Source organism: Calliopsis andreniformis, unplaced genomic scaffold (genome assembly GCF_051401765.1).
Source record: "Calliopsis andreniformis isolate RMS-2024a unplaced genomic scaffold, iyCalAndr_principal scaffold0001, whole genome shotgun sequence".
Lineage (NCBI taxonomy): Eukaryota > Metazoa > Arthropoda > Insecta > Hymenoptera > Andrenidae > Calliopsis > Calliopsis andreniformis.
Genome location: NW_027480422.1, coordinates 36,847,706 through 36,863,383, shown reverse-complemented (window position 1 = coordinate 36,863,383; position 15,678 = coordinate 36,847,706).

Sequence of the window (15,678 nt, the reverse complement as noted above, 5' to 3'; positions counted from 1 at the left end):
AGAAATGACCTTTACTTTCACACTGTTTGCAAATATACATTATATACGATGGAAAAGCTGTTGTATTTATATTGTATTTTATGCTTCTTGCGTTGTCTTCTTAGGACCTAACTCTTCGATCTGGTGGAGCAATGCTCTAGAGTAAAGCCTAGGTTGCCCGGAAGGTAGAAGTGACCATTACCTTCACACTGCTTGCAATTATACATTTTATACGATGGAAACACTGTTATAATTATGTTGTATTTTATTCTTCTGGCGTTGAATTCTAAGTCCCTAGCTGTTCGATCTGGTGGAGCAACGCCATAGAGTGAAGCCTAGGTTACCCGGAACATAGAAATGACCAGTACTTTCACACTGGTTGCAGCTTTCCTGTTATACGATGGAAAAACTGTTGCATTTTTATTGTATTTGAAGCTTCTGGTGTTGTATTCAAAGTCCCTAACTATTCGATCTGGTGGAGCAACGCCCTGGAGTTAGGCCTAGGTTGCCCGGAACGTAGAAATGACCATAACTTTCACACTGGTTGCAATTATTCCTGTTATACGATGGATAAACTGTTGCATTTTTATTGTATTTTATGCTCCTGGCGTTGTATTCAAAGTCCCTAACTAGTCGATCTGGTGGACCAACACCCCTGAGCGACGCCTAGGTCGCCCGGACCTATGACCATCACTTTCACTCTGGTTGCAATTATTCCTGTTATACGATGGAAAAGCTGTTGTACTTTTATTGTATTTTATGCTTCTGGCGTTGACTTCTAAGGCCGTAGCTATACGATGTGGTGGAGCAACGGCCTACAGTGAAGCCTAGGTTGCCCGGAACGTAGAAATGACCTTTACTTCCACACTGGTTGCAGTTATCCCTGTTATACGATGGAAAAACTGTTCTATTTATTTTGTATTTCATGCTTCGGGCGTTGACTTCTAAGGCCCTAAGTATTCGATCTGGTGGAGCAACGCCCTACAGTTAAGCCTAGGTTGCCCGGAACGTAGAAATGACCTATACCTTCACACTGTTTGCAAATATACATTATATACGATGAAAAAGCTGTTGTATTTATATTGGATTTTATGCTTCTGGTGTTGACTTTTTAGGCCCTAACTATTAGATCTGGTGGAAGAACGCCCTAGAGTGAACCCTAGGTTGCCAGGAACGTAGAAATGTCCTTTACTTTCACACTGTTTGCAAATATACATTATATACGATGGAAAAGCTGTTGTATTTATATTGTATTTTATGCTTCTTGCGTTGTCTTCTTAGGACCTAACTATTCGATCTGGTGGAGCAATGCTCTAGAGTAAAGCCTAGGTTGCCCGGAAGGTAGAAATGACCATTACCTTCACACTGCTTGCAATTATACATTTTATACGATGGAAACACTGTTATAATTATGTTGTATTTTATTCTTCTGGCGTTGAATTCTAAGTCCCTAGCTTTTCGATCTGGTGGAGCAACGCCCTAGAGTGAAGCCTAGGTTACCCGGAACATAAAAATGACCAGTACTTTCACACTGGTTGCAGCTTTCCTGTTATACGATTGAAAAACTGTTGCATTTTTATTGTATTTTATGCTTCTGGTGTAGTATTCAAAGTCCCTAACTATTTGGTCTGGTGGAGCAACGCCCTGGAGTTAAGCCTAGGTTGCCCGGAACGTAGAAATGCCCATTACTTTCACCCTGGTTGTAATTATACCTGTTATACGATGGAATAACTGTTGTATTAATTTTGTATTTTATGCTTCGGGCTATGACTTCTAACGCCCTAGCTATTCGATTTGGTGGAGCAACGACCTAGAGTGAAGCATAGGTTGCCCGTAACGTAGAAATGACCATATCTTTAACACTGGTTGCAATTATTCGTTTTATACGATGGAGAAACTGTTGTATTAATTTTCTATTTTATGCTTCGTGCGTTGACTTCTAAGGCCCTAACTATTCGATCTGGTGGAGCAACGCCCTACACTTAAGCTTAGGTTGCCCGGAACGTAGAAATGACCTTTACCTTCACACTGTTTGCAAATATACATTATATACGATGGAAAAACTGTTGTATTTTTATTGTATTTTATGCTTCTGGCGTCGACTTCTAAGTGCCTAGCTATTCGATCTGGTGGAGCAACGCCCTTAAGCGAAGCCTATGTTGCCCGGAACGTAGAAATGGCCTTTACTTTCACACTGTTTGCAAATATACATCATATACGATGGAAAAGCTGTAGTATTTATATTGTATTTTATGCTTCTGGCGTTGACTTCTTAGGCCCTAACTATTCGATCTGGTGGAGCACCGCCCTAGAGTGAAGCCTAGGTTGCCCGGAACGTAGAAATGACCATTACTTTCACACTGGTTCCAATTATTCCTGTTATACGATGGAAAAACTATTGTATTTATTTTGTATTTTATGCTTCTGGCGTTGACCTCTAAGGCCCTAGCTATTCGATCTGGTGGACCAACACGCCTGAGCGTCGCCTAGGACGCCCGGACCTATGACCATCACTTTCACTCTGGTTGCAATTATTCCTGTTATACGATGGAAAAGCTGTTGTACTTTTATTGCACTTTATGCTTCTGGCGTTGACTTCTAAGGCCGTAGCTATACGATGTGGTGGAGCAACGGCCTACAGTGAAGCCTAGGTTGCCCGGAACGTAGAAATGACCTGTACTTTCACACTGGTTGCAGTTATCCCTGTTATACGATGGAAAAACTGTTCTATTTATTTTGTATTTCATGCTTCGGGCGTTGACTTCTAAGGCCCTAGCTATTCGATCTGGTGGAGCAACGCCCTACAGTTAAGACTAGGTTGCCCGGAACGTAGAAATAACCTATACCTTCACACTGTTTGCAAATATACATTATATACGATGGAAAAGCTGTTGTATTTTTATTGTATTTTATGCTTCTGGCGTCGTCTTCTAAGTCCCTAGCTATTCGATCTGGTCGGGCAACGCCCTTAAGCGAAGCCTATGTTGCCGGGAACGTAGAAATGACCTTTACTTTCACACTGTTTGCAAATATACATCATATACGATGGAAAAGCTGTAGTATCAATATTGTATTTTATGCTTCTGGCGTTGACTTCTAAGGCCCTAGCTGTTCGATCTGGTGGACCAACACCCCTGAGCGTCGCCTAGATCGCCCGGACATATGACCATCACTTTCACTCTGGTTGCTATTATTCCTGTTATACGATGGAAAAGCTGTTGTACTTTTATTGCATTTTATGCTTCTGGCGTTGACTTCTAAGGCCGTAGCTATACGATGTGGTGGAGCAACGGCTTACAGTGAAGCCTAGGTTGCCCGGAACGTAGAAATGACCTGTACTTTCACACTGGTTGCAGTTATCCCTGTCATACGATGGAAAAACTGTTCTATCTATTTTGTATTTCATGCTTCGGGCGTTGACTTCAAAGGCCCTAGCTATTCGATCTGGTGGAGCAACGCCCTACAGTTAAGCCTAGGTTGCCCGGAACGTAGAAATGACCTATACCTTCACACTGTTGAGAGATATACATTATATACGATGCTAAAGCTGTTGTATTTATATTGTATTTTACGCTTCTGGCGCTGACTTCTTAGGCCCTAACTATTCGATCTGGTGGAACAAAGCCCTAGAGTGAGGCCTAGGTTGCCCGGAACGTAGAAATGACTTTTACTTTCACACTGCTTGCAATTATACATTTTATAGAATGGCAGAACTGCTATACTTATGTTGTATTTTATGCTTCTGGCGTTGACTTCTAAGGCCCTAGCTATTCGATTTGGTGGAGCAACGACCTAGAGTGGAGCCTAGGTTGCCCGTAACGTAGAAATGACCATATCTTTCACACTGGTTGCAATTATTCGTTTTATACGATGGAAAAACTGTTGTACTAATTTTGTATTTTATGCTTCTGGCGTTGACTTCTTAGGCCCTAACTATTCGATCTGGTGGACCAACACCCCAGATCGAAGCCTAGGTCGCCCGGACCTATGACCATCACTTTCACTCTGGTTGCAATTATTCCTGTTATACGATGCAAAGACTGTTGCATTTTTATTGTATTTTATGCTTCTGGCGTTGACTTCTTAGGCCCTAACTATTCGATCTGGTGGACCAACACCCCAGAGCGAAGCCTAGGTCGCCCGGACCTATGACCATCACTTTCACTCTGGTTGCAATTATTCCTGCTTTACGATGGAAGAGCTGTTCTATTTATATTGTACTTTATGCATCTGGAATTGACTTCTAAGGCCGTAGCTATTCGATGTGGTGGAGCAACGCCCAAGAGTGAAACCTAGGTTGCCCGGAACGTAGAAATGACCATTACTTTCACACTGGTCGCAATTATTCCTTTTATACGATGGAAAAACTGTTGTATTTTTATTGTATTTTATGCTTCTGGCGTTAAATTCTATGTACCGAACCATGCGATCTGGAGGAGCAACGCCCTACAGTTAAGCCTATGCTGCCCGGAACGTAGAAATGACCTTTACTTTCACACTGTTTGCAAATATACATCATATACGATGGAGAAGCTGTTGTATTTATATTGCATTTTATGCTTCGGGCGTTCACTTCTTAGGCCCTAACTATTCGATCTGGTGGAGCACCGCCCTAGAGTCAAGCTTAGGTTGCTCGGAACGTAGAAATGACCAGTACTTTCACTCTGGTTGCAGTTGTTCCTGTTATACAATGGAGAAACTGTTGCATTTTTAATGTATTTTATGCTTCTGCTGTTGTACTCAAAGTCCCTAACTATTCGATCTGGTGGAGCAACGCCCTGGAGTTAAGCCTAGGTTGCCCGGAACGTAGAAATGACCATAACTTTCATACTGGTTGCAATTATTCCGTTTATACGATGGAAAAACTGTTGTATTTTTATTGTGTTCTATGCTTCTGGCGTTGACTTCTAAGTCGCTAGCTATTCGATCTGGTGGAGCAACGCCCTACAGCGAAACCTAGGCTGCCCGGAACGTAAAAATGACCTGTACTTTCACACTGGTTGCAATTATTCCTGTTATGCGATGGAAAAACTGTTGCATTTTTATTGTATTTTATACTTCTGGCGTTAAATTTTAAGTCCCTAGCTATGGGATCTGGTGGAGCAACGCCCTACAGTTAAGCCTAGGTTGCCCGGAACGTAGAAATGACCTTTACCTTCACACTGTTTGCAAATATTCATTTTATACGATGGAAAAACTGTTGTATTTTTATTGTATTTTATGCGTCTGAAGTTGTTTTCTAAGGCCCTAACTACTCGACCTGGTGGAGCAACGCCCTAGAGTGAAGCCTAGGTTGCTCGGAACGTAGAATTGCCCATTACTTTCACCCTGGTTGTAATTATACCTGTTATACGATGGAATAACTGTTGTATTAATTTTGTATTTTATGCTTCGGGCTATGACTTCTAAGGCCCTAGCTATTCGATTTGGTGGAGCAACGACCTAGAGTGAAGCATAGGTTGCCCGTAACGTAGAAATGACCATATCTTTCACACTGGTTGCAATTATTCGTTTTATACGATGGAGAAACTGTTGTATTAATTTTGTATTTTATGCTTCGTGCGTTGACTTCTAAGGCCCTAACTATTCGATCTGGTGGAGCAACGCCCTACACTTAAGCTTAGGTTGCCCGGAACGTAGAAATGACCTTTACCTTCACACTGTTTGCAAATATACATTATATACGATGGAAAAACTGTTGTATTTTTATTGTATTTTATGCTTCTGGCGTCGACTTCTAAGTCCCTAGCTATTCGATCTGGTGGAGCAACGCCCTTAAGCGAAGCCTATGTTGCCCGGAACGTAGAAATGGCCTTTACTTTCACACTGTTTGCAAATATACATCATATACGATGGAAAAGCTGTAGTATTTATATTGTATTTTATGCTTCTGGCGTTGACTTCTTAGGCCCTAACTATTCGATCTGGTGGAGCACCGCCCTAGAGTGAAGCCTAGGTTGCCCGGAACGTAGAAATGACCAGTACTTTCACACTGGTTGCAGTTATTCCTGTTATACGGTGGAAAAACTGTCGCATTTTTATTGTATTTTATGCTTCTGGCGTTGACTTCTAAGTCCCTAGCTATACGATCTGGTGGAGCAAGGCCCTAGAGCGAAGCCTAGGTTGCCCGGAACGTAGAAATGACCATTACTTTCACACTGGTTCCAATTATTCCTGTTATACGATGGAAAAACGATTGTATTTATTTTGTATTTTATGCTTCTGGCGTTGACTTCTAAGGCCCTAGCTATTCGATCTGGTGGACCAACACGCCTGAGCGTCGCCTAGGTCGCCCGGACCTATGACCATCACTTTCACTCTGGTTGCAATTATTCCTGTTATACGATGGAGAAACTGTTGTATTAATTTTGTATTTTATGCTTCGTGCGTTGACTTCTAAGGCCCTAACTATTCGATCTGGTGGAGCAACGCCCTACAGTTAAGCTTAGGTTGCCCGGAACGTAGAAATGACCTTTACCTTCACACTGTTTGCAAATATTCTTTTTATACGATGGAAAAACTGTTGTATTTTTATTGTATTTTATGCGTCTGAAGTTGTTTTCTAAGGCCCTAACTACTCGCCCTGGTGGAGCAACGCCCTAGAGTGAAGCCTAGGTTGCTCGGAACGTAGAAATGCCCATTACTTTCACCCTGGTTGTAATTATACCTGTTATACGATGGAATAACTGTTGTATTAATTTTGTATTCTATGCTTCGGGCTATGACTTCTAAGGCCCTAGCTATTCGATTTGGTGGAGCAACGACCTAGAGTGACGCCTAGGTTGCTCGTAACGTAGAAATGACCATATCTTTCACACTGGTTGCAATTATTCGTTTTATACGATGGAGAAACTGTTGTATTAATTTTGTATTTTATGCTTCGTGCGTTGACTTCTAAGGCCCTAACTATTCGATCTGGTGGAGCACCGCCCTAGAGTGAAGCCTAGGTTGCCCGGAACGTAGAAATGACCATTACTTTCACACTGGTTCCAATTATTCCTGTTATACGATGGAAAAACTATTGTATTTATTTTGTATTTTATGCTTCTGGCGTTGACCTCTAAGGCCCTAGCTATTCGATCTGGTGGACCAACACGCCTGAGCGTCGCCTAGGACGCCCGGACCTATGACCATCACTTTCACTCTGGTTGCAATTATTCCTGTTATACGATGGATAAGCTGTTGTACTTTTATTGCACTTTATGCTTCTGGCGTTGACTTCTAAGGCCGTAGCTATACGATGTGGTGGAGCAACGGCCTACAGTGAAGCCTAGGTTGCCCGGAACGTAGAAATGACCTGTACTTTCACACTGGTTGCAGTTATCCCTGTTATACGATGGAAAAACTGTTCTATTTATTTTGTATTTCATGCTTCGGGCGTTGACTTCTAAGGCCCTAGCTATTCGATCTGGTGGAGCAACGCCCTACAGTTAAGACTAGGTTGCCCGGAACGTAGAAATGACCTATACCTTCACACTGTTTGCAAATATACATTATATACGATGGAAAAGCTGTTGTATTTTTATTGTATTTTATGCTTCTGGCGTCGACTTCTAAGTCCCTAGCTATTCGATCTGGTCGGGCAACGCCCTTAAGCGAAGCCTATGTTGCCGGGAACGTAGAAATGACCTTTACTTTCACACTGTTTGCAAATATACATCATATACGATGGAAAAGCTGTAGTATCAATATTGTATTTTATGCTTCTGGCGTTGACTTCTAAGGCCCTAGCTGTTCGATCTGGTGGACCAACACCCCTGAGCGTCGCCTAGATCGCCCGGACATATGACCATCACTTTCACTCTGGTTGCAATTATTCCTGTTATACGATGGAGAAACTGTTGTATTAATTTTGTATTTTATGCTTCGTGCGTTGACTTCTAAGGCCCTAACTATTCGATCTGGTGGAGCAACGCCCTACAGTTAAGCTTAGGTTGCCCGGAACGTAGAAATGACCTTTACCTTCACACTGTTTGCAAATATTCTTTTTATACGATGGAAAAACTGTTGTATTTTTATTGTATTTTATGCGTCTGAAGTTGTTTTCTAAGGCCCTAACTACTCGCCCTGGTGGAGCAACGCCCTAGAGTGAAGCCTAGGTTGCTCGGAACGTAGAAATGCCCATTACTTTCACCCTGGTTGTAATTATACCTGTTATACGATGGAATAACTGTTGTATTAATTTTGTATTCTATGCTTCGGGCTATGACTTCTAAGGCCCTAGCTATTCGATTTGGTGGAGCAACGACCTAGAGTGACGCCTAGGTTGCTCGTAACGTAGAAATGACCATATCTTTCACACTGGTTGCAATTATTCGTTTTATACGATGGAGAAACTGTTGTATTAATTTTGTATTTTATGCTTCGTGCGTTGACTTCTAAGGCCCTAACTATTCGATCTGGTGGAGCACCGCCCTAGAGTGAAGCCTAGGTTGCCCGGAACGTAGAAATGACCATTACTTTCACACTGGTTCCAATTATTCCTGTTATACGATGGAAAAACTATTGTATTTATTTTGTATTTTATGCTTCTGGCGTTGACCTCTAAGGCCCTAGCTATTCGATCTGGTGGACCAACACGCCTGAGCGTCGCCTAGGACGCCCGGACCTATGACCATCACTTTCACTCTGGTTGCAATTATTCCTGTTATACGATGGAAAAGCTGTTGTACTTTTATTGCACTTTATGCTTCTGGCGTTGACTTCTAAGGCCGTAGCTATACGATGTGGTGGAGCAACGGCCTACAGTGAAGCCTAGGTTGCCCGGAACGTAGAAATGACCTGTACTTTCACACTGGTTGCAGTTATCCCTGTTATACGATGGAAAAACTGTTCTATTTATTTTGTATTTCATGCTTCGGGCGTTGACTTCTAAGGCCCTAGCTATTCGATCTGGTGGAGCAACGCCCTACAGTTAAGACTAGGTTGCCCGGAACGTAGAAATGACCTATACCTTCACACTGTTTGCAAATATACATTATATACGATGGAAAAGCTGTTGTATTTTTATTGTATTTTATGCTTCTGGCGTCGACTTCTAAGTCCCTAGCTATTCGATCTGGTCGGGCAACGCCCTTAAGCGAAGCCTATGTTGCCGGGAACGTAGAAATGACCTTTACTTTCACACTGTTTGCAAATATACATCATATACGATGGAAAAGCTGTAGTATCAATATTGTATTTTATGCTTCTGGCGTTGACTTCTAAGGCCCTAGCTGTTCGATCTGGTGGACCAACACCCCTGAGCGTCGCCTAGATCGCCCGGACCTATGACCATCACTTTCACTCTGGTTGCAATTATTCCTGCTTTACGATGGAAGAGCTGTTCTATTTATATTGTACTTTATGCATCTGGAATTGACTTCTAAGGCCGTAGCTATTCGATGTGGTGGAGCAACGCCCAAGAGTGAAACCTAGGTTGCCCGGAACGTAGAAATGACCATTACTTTCACACTGGTCGCAATTATTCCTTTTATACGATGGAAAAACTGTTGTATTTTTATTGTATTTTATGCTTCTGGCGTTAAATTCTATGTACCGAACCATGCGATCTGGAGGAGCAACGCCCTACAGTTAAGCCTATGCTGCCCGGAACGTAGAAATGACCTTTACTTTCACACTGTTTGCAAATATACATCATATACGATGGAGAAGCTGTTGTATTTATATTGCATTTTATGCTTCGGGCGTTCACTTCTTAGGCCCTAACTATTCGATCTGGTGGAGCACCGCCCTAGAGTCAAGCTTAGGTTGCTCGGAACGTAGAAATGACCAGTACTTTCACTCTGGTTGCAGTTGTTCCTGTTATACAATGGAGAAACTGTTGCATTTTTAATGTATTTTATGCTTCTGCTGTTGTACTCAAAGTCCCTAACTATTCGATCTGGTGGAGCAACGCCCTGGAGTTAAGCCTAGGTTGCCCGGAACGTAGAAATGACCATAACTTTCATACTGGTTGCAATTATTCCGTTTATACGATGGAAAAACTGTTGTATTTTTATTGTGTTCTATGCTTCTGGCGTTGACTTCTAAGTCGCTAGCTATTCGATCTGGTGGAGCAACGCCCTACAGCGAAACCTAGGCTGCCCGGAACGTAAAAATGACCTGTAGTTTCACACTGGTTGCAATTATTCCTGTTATGCGATGGAAAAACTGTTGCATTTTTATTGTATTTTATGCTTCTGGCGTTAAATTTTAAGTCCCTAGCTATGGGATCTGGTGGAGCAACGCCCTACAGTTAAGCCTAGGTTGCCCGGAACGTAGAAATGACCTTTACCTTCACACTGTTTGCAAATATTCATTTTATACGATGGAAAAACTGTTGTATTTTTATTGTATTTTATGCGTCTGAAGTTGTTTTCTAAGGCCCTAACTACTCGACCTGGTGGAGCAACGCCCTAGAGTGAAGCCTAGGTTGCTCGGAACGTAGAATTGCCCATTACTTTCACCCTGGTTGTAATTATACCTGTTATACGATGGAATAACTGTTGTATTAATTTTGTATTTTATGCTTCGGGCTATGACTTCTAAGGCCCTAGCTATTCGATTTGGTGGAGCAACGACCTAGAGTGAAGCATAGGTTGCCCGTAACGTAGAAATGACCATATCTTTCACACTGGTTGCAATTATTCGTTTTATACGATGGAGAAACTGTTGTATTAATTTTGTATTTTATGCTTCGTGCGTTGACTTCTAAGGCCCTAACTATTCGATCTGGTGGAGCAACGCCCTACACTTAAGCTTAGGTTGCCCGGAACGTAGAAATGACCTTTACCTTCACACTGTTTGCAAATATACATTATATACGATGGAAAAACTGTTGTATTTTTATTGTATTTTATGCTTCTGGCGTCGACTTCTAAGTCCCTAGCTATTCGATCTGGTGGAGCAACGCCCTTAAGCGAAGCCTATGTTGCCCGGAACGTAGAAATGGCCTTTACTTTCACACTGTTTGCAAATATACATCATATACGATGGAAAAGCTGTAGTATTTATATTGTATTTTATGCTTCTGGCGTTGACTTCTTAGGCCCTAACTATTCAATCTGGTGGAGCACCGCCCTAGAGTGAAGCCTAGGTTGCCCGGAACGTAGAAATGACCAGTACTTTCACACTGGTTGCAGTTATTCCTGTTATACGGTGGAAAAACTGTCGCATTTTTATTGTATTTTATGCTTCTGGCGTTGACTTCTAAGTCCCTAGCTATACGATCTGGTGGAGCAAGGCCCTAGAGCGAAGCCTAGGTTGCCCGGAACGTAGAAATGACCATTACTTTCACACTGGTTCCAATTATTCCTGTTATACGATGGAAAAACTATTGTATTTATTTTGTATTTTATGCTTCTGGCGTTGACTTCTAAGGCCCTAGCTATTCGATCTGGTGGACCAACACGCCTGAGCGTCGCGTAGGTCGCCCGGACCTATGACCATCACTTTCACTCTGGTTGCAATTATTCCTGTTATACGATGGAAAAGCTGTTGTACTTTTATTGCATTTTATGCTTCTGGCGTTGACTTCTAAGGCCGTAGCTATACGATGTGGTGGAGCAACGGCCTGCAGTGAAGCCTAGGTTGCCCGGAACGTAGAAATGACCTGTACTTTCACACTGGTTGCAGTTATCCCTGTTATAGGATGGAAAAACTGTTCTATTTATTTTGTATTTCATGCTTCGGGCGTTGACTTCTAAGGCCCTAGCTATTCGATCTGGTGGAGCAACGCCCTACAGTTAAGCCTAGGTTGCCCGGAACGTAGAAATGACCTATACCTTCACACTGTTTGAAGATATACATTATATACGATGGTAAAGCTGTTGTATTTTTATTGTATTTTATGCTTCTGGCGTCGACTTCTAAGTCCCTAGCTATTCGATCTGGTCGAGCAACGCCCTTAAGCGAAGCCTATGTTGCCCGGAACGTAGAAATGACCAGTACTTTCACACTGGTTGCAGTTATTCCTGTTATACGGTGGAAAAACTGTTCTATTTATTTTGTATTTCATGCTTCGGGCGTTGACTTCTAAGGCCCTAACTATTCGATCTGGTGGAGCAACGCCCTACAGTTAAGCCTAGGTTGCCCGGAACGTAGAAATGACCTATACCTTCACACTGTTTGCAAATATACATTATATACGATGGTAAAGCTGTTGTATTTATATTGGATTTTATGCTTCTGGCGTTGACTTTTTAGGCCCTAACTATTAGATCTGGTGGAAGAACGCCCTAGAGTGAACCCTAGGTTGCCCGGAACGTAGAAATGACCTTTACTTTCACACTGTTTGCAAATATACATTATATACGACGGAAAAGCTGTTGTATTTATATTGTATTTTATGCTTCTTGCGTTGTCTTCTTAGGACCTAACTATTCGATCTGGTGGAGCAATGCTCCTGAGTAAAGCCTAGGTTGCCCGGAAGGTAGAAAGGACCATTACCTTCACACTGCTTGCAATTATACATTTTATACGATGGAAACACTGTTATAATTATGTTGTATTTTATTCTTCTGGCGTTGAATTCTAAGTCCCTAGCGGTTCGATCTGGTGGAGCAACGCCCTAGAGTGAAGCCTAGGTTACCCGGAACATAGAAATTACCAGTACTTTCACACTGGTTGCAGCTTTCCTGTTATACGATGGAAAAACTGTTGCATTTTTATTGTATTTTATGCTTCTGGCGTTGCCTTCTTAGGCCCTAACTATTCGATCTGGTGGACCAACACCCCAGAGCGAAGCCTAGGTCGCCCGGACCTATGACCATCACTTTCACTCTGGTTGCAATTATTCCTGTTATACGATGGAAAAGCTGTTGTATTTATATTGTATTTTATGCTTCTGGAATTGACTTCTAACGCCGTAGCTATTCGACGTGGTGGAGCAACGCCCAAGAGTGAAACCTAGGTTGCCCGGAACGTAGAAATGACCATTACTTTCACACTGGTCGCCATTATTCCTTTTATACGATGGAGAAACTGTTGTATTTATTTTGTATTTTATGCTTCGCGCGTTGACTTCTAAGGCCCTAACTATTCGGTCTGGTGGAGCAATGCTCTTGAGTGAAGCCTAGGTTGCCCGAAACGTAGAAATGACCATTACTTTCACACCGGTTGCAATTATTCTTTTTATACGATGGAAGAACTGTTGTATTTTTATTGTATTTTATGCGTCTGGAGTTGTTTTCTAAGGCCATAACTACTCGACCTGGTGGATCAACGCCCTAGAGTGATGCCTAGGTTGCTCAGAACGTAGAAATGCCCATTACTTTTACCCTGGTTGTAATTATACCTGTTATACGATGGAATAACTGTTGTATTTATTTTGTATTTTATGCTTCGGGCTATGACTCCTAGGGCCCTAGCTATTCGATTTGGTGGAGCAACGACCTAGAGTGAAGCATAGGTTGCCCGGAACGTAGAAATGACCATTACTTTCACACTGGTCGCCATTATTCCTTTTATACGATGGAGAAACTGTTGTATTAATTTTGTATTTTATGCTTCGTGCGTTGACTTCTAAGGCCCTAACTATTCGATCTGGTGGAGCAACGCCCTACAGTTAAGCTTAGGTTGCCCGGAACGTAGAAATGACCTTTACCTTCACACTGTTTGCAAATATTCATTTTATACGATGGAAAAACTGTTGTATTTTTATTGTATTTTATGCGTCTGAAGTTGTTTTCTAAGGCCCTAACTACTCGACCTGGTGGAGCAACGCCCTAGAGTGAAGCCTAGGTTGCTCGGAACGTAGAAATGCCCATTACTTTCACCCTGGTTGTAATTATACCTGATATACGATGGAATAACTGTTGTATTAATTTTGTATTTTATGCTTCGGGCTATGACTTCTAAGGCCCTAGCTATTCGATTTGGTGGATCAACGACCTAGAGTGAAGCATAGGTTGCCCGTAACGTAGAAATGACCATATCTTTCACACTGGTTGCAATTATTCGTTTTATACGATGGAGAAACTGTTGTATTAATTTTGTATTTTATGCTTCGTGCGTTGACTTCTAAGGCCCTAACTATTCGATCTGGTGGAGCAACGCCCTACACTTAAGCTTAGGTTGCCCGGAACGTAGAAATGACCTTTACCTTCACACTGTTTGCAAATATACATTATATACGATGGAAAAACTGTTGTATTTTTATTGTATTTTATGCTTCTGGCGTCGACTTCTAAGTCCCTAGCTATTCGATCTGGTGGAGCAACGCCCTTAAGCGAAGCCTATGTTGCCCGGAACGTAGAAATGGCCTTTACTTTCACACTGTTTGCAAATATACATCATATACGATGGAAAAGCTGTAGTATTTATATTGTATTTTATGCTTCTGGCGTTGACTTCTTAGGCCCTAACTATTCAATCTGGTGGAGCACCGCCCTAGAGTGAAGCCTAGGTTGCCCGGAACGTAGAAATGACCAGTACTTTCACACTGGTTGCAGTTATTCCTGTTATACGGTGGAAAAACTGTCGCATTTTTATTGTATTTTATGCTTCTGGCGTTGACTTCTAAGTCCCTAGCTATACGATCTGGTGGAGCAAGGCCCTAGAGCGAAGCCTAGGTTGCCCGGAACGTAGAAATGACCATTACTTTCACACTGGTTCCAATTATTCCTGTTATACGATGGAAAAACTATTCTATTTATTTTGTATTTTATGCTTCTGGCGTTGACTTCTAAGGCCCTAGCTATTCGATCTGGTGGACCAACACGCCTGAGCGTCGCGTAGGTCGCCCGGACCTATGACCATCACTTTCACTCTGGTTGCAATTATTCCTGTTATACGATGGAAAAGCTGTTGTACTTTTATTGCATTTTATGCTTCTGGCGTTGACTTCTAAGGCCGTAGCTATACGATGTGGTGGAGCAACGGCCTGCAGTGAAGCCTAGGTTGCCCGGAACGTAGAAATGACCTGTACTTTCACACTGGTTGCAGTTATCCCTGTTATAGGATGGAAAAACTGTTCTATTTATTTTGTATTTCATGCTTCGGGCGTTGACTTCTAAGGCCCTAGCTATTCGATCTGGTGGAGCAACGCCCTACAGTTAAGCCTAGGTTGCCCGGAACGTAGAAATTACCTATACCTTCACACTGTTTGAAGATATACATTATATACGATGGTAAAGCTGTTGTATTTTTATTGTATTTTATGCTTCTGGCGTCGACTTCTAAGTCCCTAGCTATTCGATCTGGTCGAGCAACGCCCTTAAGCGAAGCCTATGTTGCCCGGAACGTAGAAATGACCAGTACTTTCACACTGGTTGCAGTTATTCCTGTTATACGGTGGAAAAACTGTTCTATTTATTTTGTATTTCATGCTTCGGGCGTTGACTTCTAAGGCCCTAACTATTCGATCTGGTGGAGCAACGCCCTACAGTTAAGCCTAGGTTGCCCGGAACGTAGAAATGACCTATACCTTCACACTGTTTGCAAATATACATTATATACGAAGGTAAAGCTGTTGTATTTATATTGGATTTTATGCTTCTGGCGTTGACTTTTTAGGCCCTAACTATTAGATCTGGTGGAAGAACGCCCTAGAGTGAACCCTAGGTTGCCCGGAACGTAGAAATGACCTTTACTTTCACACTGTTTGCAAATATACATTATATACGACGGAAAAGCTGTTGTATTTATATTGTATTTTATGCTTCTGGAATTGACTTCTAACGCCGTAGCTATTCGACGTGGTGGAGCAACGCCCAAGAG